Genomic DNA, 9762 nt, shown 5'->3' on the forward strand with positions numbered 1-9762 from the left:
TGTCTGTGACAAATATCTGTGAGATCCAACATGTTGACTCATAGATGCTACTTGGTGGTCAAAAAGAAATCCTTCAAACTCCAAGGTGTTTATGGTAAAAAACAAATACAAAGGGTGGTGGAGGGATTTCGGTGAGAGGAAAGTTTGGAGCCGTACATGGTGTTCAGTCATGTCAACTCTGCGGCACAGATTAGGAAATTAAGACAAACAGAATCCGGCTGTTGGGATTCTGTTTCTGTATTTCCTATAAAAAGGATGGCCTACCTGCAACCTCAAGGAAGACTTCCCAATAACCAAATAACAGGGGTGGCACACAGAGCCAGAAGACCCTCAAAGCCAGACCCCAAAAACGTCGGACTCAGGGAGGACACCTTTAGGCAGAGAATTAGAGTGTCGCTTATTTTTCCAGCACTACCTTGAGCTCACATCTCACAACAGGTGGAAAAATAGAGGAGTGGACTCAAGATTAACCACACGATCATCCCATGTTATGCACTAATCCTACAGATAATAAGGACCAACTTATTTCTAATATGTTTCTTTACACAAACCTTTGTTTTAGAAAGTAAATGTTGAATATTCTCACATAAACACAGAGACATGTACGAATATTGTAGAATTTATAACAACGAGAGACATGGAGAAGGGAATGAAAAAAGTTAAATAAATGATCCATACTAAAATAATTTTACCAGCGGTCAAAAAGAATTGAGTAGGGTTGCGGTGATGAACCTAGAAGATTTCTAGGATGTATTCCTCTGCGAAAAAAAATATGATAAAATATGTATAATATGATCCTGTTTGTGCTTTTTAAATCCATAAAATGGCCCTCTATGCTTCTGTGTGTGTGTGCGTGTATCTGTGTGTCCATATATCCCTGTGTATGTGTAAAGAGAGAGTCAGTTAAGTCATATGAAATTGCTTATATTGGGTCATTTGTGACCTACAAAACCAACAATCTTACAGTGGTCCAATCTAATAATTGTGGAGGAAAAGGCACGGAAGGGTACATATTAATTAGTAACTGTGATTGCCTCTGGGAATGCAAATGGGGACAGAGGTTGGTTTTCCAGGGGACATAATAATTATCTGAGTCATTTGAATTTTTATATGTTAGTGCGTCCTGGAGGTCTGGAAAGATTGGGGAGCGATGGGAAACAGGAAATGGGGAGTTGTGAAGACAGACACCGGGGCAAGAGGGATGCTCAAGAAAACTTGAAAGATACGTCACTGCGATCACGTGTCTGTTCCAAACATACCTCAGAGATTTTCTTGCAAGTCTAAGCAAGGATTTCGATTGACGGTGTTCAACTAATGGGAAACAAGCCAATAAGGAAGCAAAGGAAACAAAGGCATCCCATCGCCTTAGGCAAGAGTAGGTGAGGCTAAAAATGAAAGAAGAGGCTGTGAGATCAGTGCCTTTGGGGGAGTTTCAAACACTTTGCTACATGAGTAGCGAGTAGAAAATCCTAATTATCCCCCAGGGAGGCTTACTTCTTCTGGCAAGATTGAGATTAGAAGCAATCACACACTTTATAAAAGTGATTCAAAAATATGGGGGAAACTCTATGAGGCAAGACTGTTAATCCCAAACATCTTAGTCAGCGGCTGATCCCCAGTCGGACATCACAACCATCCTCCCCCGGCCAGGCTCTGGAGTCCAATACACGCGGGATACGCGTAAAGTGCTCCATCAGTAATGGGTAATTCCATTTTGTGTAAGAGCACTTAGCTTTTGAGTTTAGTGGCTTCTCTGGGGATAAAATGACTTTGAAGTTCTGAAAGGTAGCAGAACTTTCTATTTACGTGTGCACTGGGGGCCCCAAACACTGGGATTGGCACATTATGTGTATGAGCTCACCCGACTCGCCCAATGATGCCACCAGAGAGAGCTTCATGTGGTTCTAGGGGATGAGAATGAGGCGTAGCGACGTTGAGTAATCTGTCTGGTGTCACACAGCAGATAAGCCTCATGGGTGGGAACTGAACCCAGATCTGTCCCATCCAAAAACTGGGTTCTGCTTCAGAAGGAAATTAAGTTCACGCCCACTCTTTTCACTCCTCCAGTTCACCTCAGGCCAAGGGAAATTCTGACTGTGCCCCGCCCAGGGCTCCACCCCGGCCCGATCTCTGACTCCATCTGTGGTGGAGAAGTCAGGGAGCCGCCTAACCCTTGTATGATTTAGAGAAGGAAATACTACAGATACACACTTACCATGTAATAAATACGTACATTTATAAACACATACTTACGTGTCCAGAAATCCATAAAGGCTATTATATGTGATGCTTTATTGGTTTATGGTAGAGACTAGAGATAATTATGTGCATACAAAGGTTCAGCCACTTGAACATGTCCACCCTACACATGCTGACCTGTCAGACTCTGACCCTGTAACCCGTTGTGCTGTCCTGAGGCCTCATTTGGGGATGGTCCGAGCTCAGACCAATGACACTGCTTTGCACACTTGTGCGTTTCAGGAAATCCTGAAATAGAAGAAGTCATGGGTTGATGATGCTTTCATCTGTTGGCACTTTTCGGTCTGATCCTGTTGGTTTGTTAAATTGGGTTAGTTGAGTGATACCTCTCTGTAAAGCCCATGGAAGGGAAACAACTAATAAACAATTCTTCCCAGGAAAGTCAGTGTTAGGCTTCTCCTCTAGGGCTCCCTAATTTACCTTAGATTTGGTGTTGTAGCAAACAGGGTACTGGGCTGATGGCCCACGCACCCTGCCTCATCCCTGCTCAGCCATGTGAATTAACCAATTCACTTTCTTCTTTGGAACTTGTTTCCTCAAATATAAAACGAGGGATCTCAGCTGGACTGATGGCTTTGAAATAATTTAATTTCAATCTGGTTAAAAATACTCTTTCTTAATGTAGTAAAAAAACCCATACCATAAATTTACACACTTGCATTTTTAAGAGTGTGGCACAGTAGTATTGTTAACTCCATGCACATCATAGAATAGATGATTCTGTTCATCTAGTGCAATAGAGCTCCAGAACGTTCTCATCTACACCACGTTTCTTTAGATACCTCCTAGAAGGGGAACCATGCAGGATGTCTTTTGAGGATCGGTTTATATCACTCAGCATAATGTCCTCAAGGTTTATTCATGTTAGAGCATAGTTGCCTCCTTTTTAAAGGCTGAGAAATGTTCCATTTTATGGAACCGCATCTTCTCTCTTTTTAAGATTTTTATTATTTTTGAGTGATCTCCACACGCAATGTAGGGCTTGAACTTACAACCTGAGATCGAGTCACAGGCTCTACTGACTGAGCCAGCCAGTGACCCCACACCATGTTTTCTTTATCCATTCATCTATGGATGGTTGCGTCTGTATGTTGGCCATTGTGAATAATGCCACAATGAAATGGGAGTGCAAATATCTTTTCAAGATCCTGTTTTAAACTCTTTTGAATATATACCCAGAAGTGGCATTGTTAGATCTTATAGTAGCTCTATTCTTTATCTTTTGAGGATTCATTGCTGTTTTGCATATGGTCTTCACTATTTTACAATCCCACTAATAGTGTGCAAAGGTTCCAATTTCCCCACATTTTCACCAACACATTATTTTCTGTTTTTTTTTTCACCTAATGGTTGTGAGGTAATATTTTGTTACAGTTTTGACTTGAATCTCCCTGATGATTAAAAATTTTGAACATCTTTTTCATATGCTTATTGGCCATTTGTACATTTTCTTTGGAGAAATGTTTATTCAAGTTCTTTGCCCATTTTAAAATCTGGTTATTTGTTTGATTGTCATTTGGTTGTAGGATCCAATACTTCTTTTTAAGCTTAAAAAATGAGATCTGCTTGTTATCTTTTATATTCTAAAAAGCAGCATTTATTTCTAGGGTGGTTTGGAGAGTGAAATTGGAGAATGAACATAGATCATGTAGATCTGTCCCCGGCATCTGGCAAATACTCAATAAATGTTAGTCTTTTCTTGTCTCTTTTGCAGCGTGCAGCCGAATTGATTACCTTTTCTTTTTTTGCAAATCTTTTGATAAATCTCCTCCCACTATCTTCATGAATGTATTCTCACTCCTTGTAAATGTCATTGTTAAGAAAGTAGCTGTCTGGTGTCTCAAGAGTTCAGGCTGATGCATATTTGCTCAAGTAAAATAGCTGAGTGCAGTAGCATATGATCTCTTCCAGCACTTAAGTACTCTCCAAATGGGTCTGGCTTATCTGCTTATCTCAGGGTATCACATATGGTTGTACAATAAAAGAAAGTGAGCTCCAGCTACGTTAATCCATGATAATATATTCTTGACAGTGCTTATCACACATTTTAGTTGCTCACCTGACATTTATAATAAAGATGCAATCACTCGTGAGTTGTTGGTGATTCATTGCATTGCCTCCCATAGATTTCCTGTCACTCCTCATTCAGACTGCTGATATTTTGAGGTAGGTGCTATTTTATCACCATTTTGCAGGTAAGGAAATTGAAATGAAAGGAGTTTAAATTATTGCCAAGGATCCACGCCTGAGTCGGGGTCAGTAAAGCTCTCACCATGATGTCTTCCCCATTCTAGGGGGAAAGACCATTCAGTCCCTGGGTACCCAAAAAGAGCCAAGAGTTAACAAAGAAGGAATGAAGGGCTGAAGAAACTATTTCACCTCCTTTTTCATTTTGCCTAAGATCACATGAGGGAAAGAAGTGGGAGAAAGGCTGGAGGTAGAGAGGAAGGTAGAGACAGAGTGAAGTGTGAACCTGGCTGGACCTGGCACACACATCGACTAGAATAAGAGTGACATGGGACTGTCTGGGATGGTGCGAGATGACTTGGAAGCTTGGGGGGTGGACAATCCTTTAAAGGATAAGGAAGGAAGAAGAAGGAAAAAGGCACAAATCTATTACCATTTGCCTGATTGTTTTTCCAGGGGCGGGGCTGGGGTGGGGTGGGGTGGTTCGGGGTTTAAAACTGTGCAAAACAATCTCTTCATACTGAACACCTTATCATCCATCAATGGGTGCCAGAAGCTTAATAGAGGGCGAGGGCTATAAACAACAAGGAACAAACATTTAGAAGGTATACTTACAAAGCATTTATTAACACAAGGCTCTAAGAAGACACGAAGAGACATTTTTCCAAAGAAAACATGCAGCTGGCCAACAGACACATCAAAAATTTTTTTTGATATTGTGTGATCAATATCACCGATCATCAGGGAAATACAATCAAAACCACAATCAGATAACGCCTCACACCTGTCAGAATGGCTAAAATCAACAACACAAGAAACAGCAGGTGTTGGCAAGGATGGGGAGAAAGGGGGATCTTACTCTGTTGGTGGGAAAGTAATCTGGTGCAGCGACTCTGGAAAACAATAAGGAGTTTCTTTAAAAAGTTAGAAATAGAATTAACCTATGACCCAGCAATTGTAATACTAGGTATTTACTCAAAGGATTAAAAAAAATACTAATTTGAAGGGACATGTGCACCCAGCGTTTATAGCAGCATTACCTACAGTAGCCAAATTATGGAAAGAGCCCAAATGTCCTTCGACTGATGAATGGATAAAGAAGATGTGGTATACGGAATAGTACTCCACATGTATGGAATATTATATATTATGGAATATTATATATATTATGGAATGTTAGTCATAAAAAAGAATGAGATCTTGCCATTTGCAGTGACATGGATGGAGCTAGAGAGTATTATGCTAAGCGAGATACATCAGTCAGAGAAAGGCAAATACCATATGATTTCACTCATATGTGGATTTTTTAATAAAGATTTATTTATTTGGTTTAGAAAGAGAGAGAGATGGCACAAGAGGGAAGGGCAGAGGGAGAGAGAATCCCAAGCAGACACCATGCTCCATGAGGAGCCTGACATGAGGCTTGATCTCAAAACCCTGAGATCGTAACCTGAGCTGAAGCCAAGAGTCGAAAGCTTAACTGACTGCACCACCCACCCAGGTGCTTCTCATATGTGGAATTTAAGAAACAGAACAGATGAACACAGGGGAAGGGGAAGAAGAGAGAGAAGGAAGCAAAGCACAAGAGACTCTTAAGGATGGAGAACGAACTGATGGTTGCAAGAGGGGAGGTGGGTGGGGCGATGGGTGGGATGAGTGATGGGGACTCAGGAGTGTTACAAGCCCTGAGTGCTGTATGGAAGCGTTGAATCATTAAACTGTACCGCTGAAACTAATATTACACCATATGTTACCTAACTGGAATTTAAATAAAAACTTTTTAAAAACCCACAAGGCAAAAGTAAATAAATAAATAAATAAACAAACCAAACAAATAAACAAATAAATAAAAAGAAAAAAGAAAAAAAAAACCCACAAGGCTCTAGACAAGTCTTGGAGAGTAAATACACAGTTCATACCTCCTAGATTCTTTGTCAGGTTTTTTTTTTTTTTAAATAAAGTTGATTCTTATCAATAAAAGGAACTGGTTCCAGGTAAACTACTTTCAAGTAGTTGAAAGCTATTTAATCAAATAAATCCCCAAATTTGAAGTAAGTTCTTTGTTGTACTTGAGATACAATCACTAAAATCCTGACCATGACATTTATCAGTTCTGAGACTCCACAAAAGTAGCTTAGTCATCTGAGCCACAATTTTCTCAATGTTAAAACAAGGATAATAAACTATTTCCTGCCTGTCACATGGAGTTCATTTAAGAACCAGAGTAAAAATAAGATAATATGTGTGAAAAGGTGTTCTAATGGATGGATGACACAAAGAAATCAATGTAAAGGACAGGCTTTACAGTCTGATAGATCCCACCCACAATCCTAGGCAACTTTCCTAATCTTCCTAAATTTCAATTTCCTCAACTATAACTTGGAAGAAGGACAGATGTTTGTTGAAAAGATTAAATGAGATAATGCACAGTATAGTATCTGCTGCATAGCAAGCACTCGAGAGTTGGTAGCTGTCATTCACTTACTCACTATTCTGTATTTATTTATTGAGCATCTATTAAGGGATGAAGAATATAGCATTCAACAAAATATAATCTCTGAATCCAAGGAATTTATAATCCAATGGGAGGAGTCAGGCAATAAACAGAGGAACAAATCTATAATATGTCCAGACATGATAAATATAGTGAAGAATATCCAAGAAGAAACAGAGGTGATGGGGAATAGAGGTGCCAGTGGATATCAGGTGATCAGGGAAGGCCTTCCCGATGAGGCGCCCCCTAAGCAGAGACGTGGAGGACATGAGAGCCCCGTGGGAATGTCCAGAGGAAGAGGGTTCCCTCCCGTAAAAGGCTTTGAGGCAGGAAAGTGTCCTTTGGCCCCTTCTGGGAACGGCAAAGATACCAGCACGACTGGAGGACAGTTCAAGGAGCTGTAGAGAGTGGGCTAGAGAGGAACACGTGCCAGGAGAGTGCAGAGCCTCCACCGTGCGGAAAGGACTAGAATCTCACTGTGAATGAAACGAGAAGACATTGAGTTCTTTTCATTTCAGACATTTTTTTTTTGTCTTGTTTTTCTATGACTCAGTTCTGAGAATTTGTCTAACAGATAGCAGGGCTCCATGTGTTTCCAATCTTGGAGAAAATCCTGTTGATACTAGTTAATGAAGGCATTTAATAAGGGAAGTCAACTTGAGGATACGTTAACTTTAGGAAGAAGGATTTTTACTTTTATGTATTTTAATATTTTATTCACTTTGGTTTTACAATGAGCACATATACCAACACGGCTAAAGTCATTCATCCTTTAGCATTCCCCATAGCTCACTGGCTGCATCAACACTTAACCTTCCCGCCGTACTCCTAGGGACGTGGGTCTACTTACTGGAAATGGGTTGATTTTACTTGGGGCAAAGAACAGGAGGAAGTGGACAGGCTGAACCTTGAGCCTGCAGAGCAGCGAAGCTGAACATGGAAGCACATGGATTTCATTGCCTTCCCCCAACCCCAAACCACACATGCTTTGTGGGGAAATGACCCAGACAGAAAGCAGGCTGAGTCCAGCATGTCAGCAAGGCTGACTTTTCTAAGTCCAGCAGGAATGAGGCCAATTACACACAGATTTTGGGGTCACGTGGCTTCAAGGAAAGCAAGTCATTAGAGTCGTGGGCACCACGGAATGGGAAGCCAGTTCCACTGATCAGGGAGTGTTCCAGAAAACGCTGACCCTGATAAGAATGCTTTTTTAAAATATAAATTTATTTTTTATTGGTGTTCAATTTGCCAACATACAGAATAACACCCAGTGCTCATCCCATCAAGTGCCCCCCTCAGTGCCCGTCACCCAGTCACCCCCACCCTCGCCCTCCTCCCCTTCCACCACCCCTAGTCCGTTTCCCAGAGTTAGGAGTTAAGAACGTTTTTATACGATTTCTACAAGTGGATTTCTACTTTTAGCACCTTGACCATCGTCAATGTTTTTAAGTGATTTCCATTTAGGGATTTTCTGGTTGCCCCTGTGGCCAGTGTGGATGGCAGCCAAATACCAGGATCTCATGTCCCAGCTGACAAGCATCCAACCAAAGGTGATCAAACTCTGTTGTCTTTGAATGAGCAACATTGGCTACTTCAAAAGGCGCAACTCTCCTGTCTCGGGCTTGGCGATCAAAGCTGGAAAGCTGCTAACAAGAACCAGAGTTCTCTCCGGAAGAGCTGGAGACACAGTCATTTGTGCAAACAGCCGCTCGGAGCTGAGGACGCTGAGGATGCTGAGGACGCTGAGGCCGGCCGGCTGTGCTCGCAGCACGAGCAAGGCTCCCGGTTTCAGACGCTCCTCTCCAGGCCAAATGATGGGTCCACATCACCAGTTACATAGAGTAGTAGAGTAGTAGTTGTGTTTTTTTTTTTTTCTTAAGGGAAAAAAAAATCCAGATAGAACTTTTGAAACCCTTGGAAAGAATAAAGATAAAAAAGCAATCTTGAGAGATTCCTCAGAGTAGCTACAGCAGAATGAAAATAACCAACCATCCATACTGAAAAGCGTATTTGGGTCAATGGGACCTTAAATAAATAAACTTTTTAAAATTTTATGAAACACTGAAATGTTTTATTTTTGACCCATCCCTAAAATTTATGGTAAATACATCTGTGTGTGTGTGTGTGTGTGTGTGTGTGTTGAAAATTTAAACAATACAGAAGTAGATACTAAAGCCTCCCTGCTCTCCATTCCCTAGAGGTAACTATTACTAGTATTTACGTACTTACATTTCAAGGCTTTTTTTCCTGTGTATATAAAAGTATGGTTTTAGGGGGATCCCTGGGTGGCTCAGCGGTTTGGCACTTGCCTTTGGCCCAGGGCGCGATCCTGGAGTCCCGGGATCGAATCCCACGTCGGGCTCCCGGTGCATGGGGCCTGCTTCTCCCTCCTCCTGTGTCTCTGCCTCTCTCTCTCTCTCTCTCTGTGTGACTATCATGAATAAATAAAAAATAAATAAATAAAATAAAAGTATGGTTTTATTTTTTTAATTTTTAAAAATATTTTATTTACTTACTCACGAGAGACACAGAGAGAGATAAGCAGAGACACAGGCAGAGGGAGAAGCAGGCTCCCCGCAGGGACCCCGATGTGGGACGCGATCCCGGGACCCCGGGGTCACGCCCTGGGCCGAAGATGGCGCTAAACCGCTGAGCCACCCGGGCTGCCGGAAGTATGGTTTTATAATACAAATAAAATAATACAGTTCAACAATATGCTTTTTCTACATTATAACAAATCAAACCCCTCTTATCTGAACATAGCGGTCAACTCTCTTTTTTAATAACTGCAAAGTCCATCATATGATAATACCTGCAATCTT

This window comes from Canis lupus, chromosome 26, assembly GCF_003254725.2.
Source record: "Canis lupus dingo isolate Sandy chromosome 26, ASM325472v2, whole genome shotgun sequence".
NCBI classification, from domain to species: domain Eukaryota; kingdom Metazoa; phylum Chordata; class Mammalia; order Carnivora; family Canidae; genus Canis; species Canis lupus.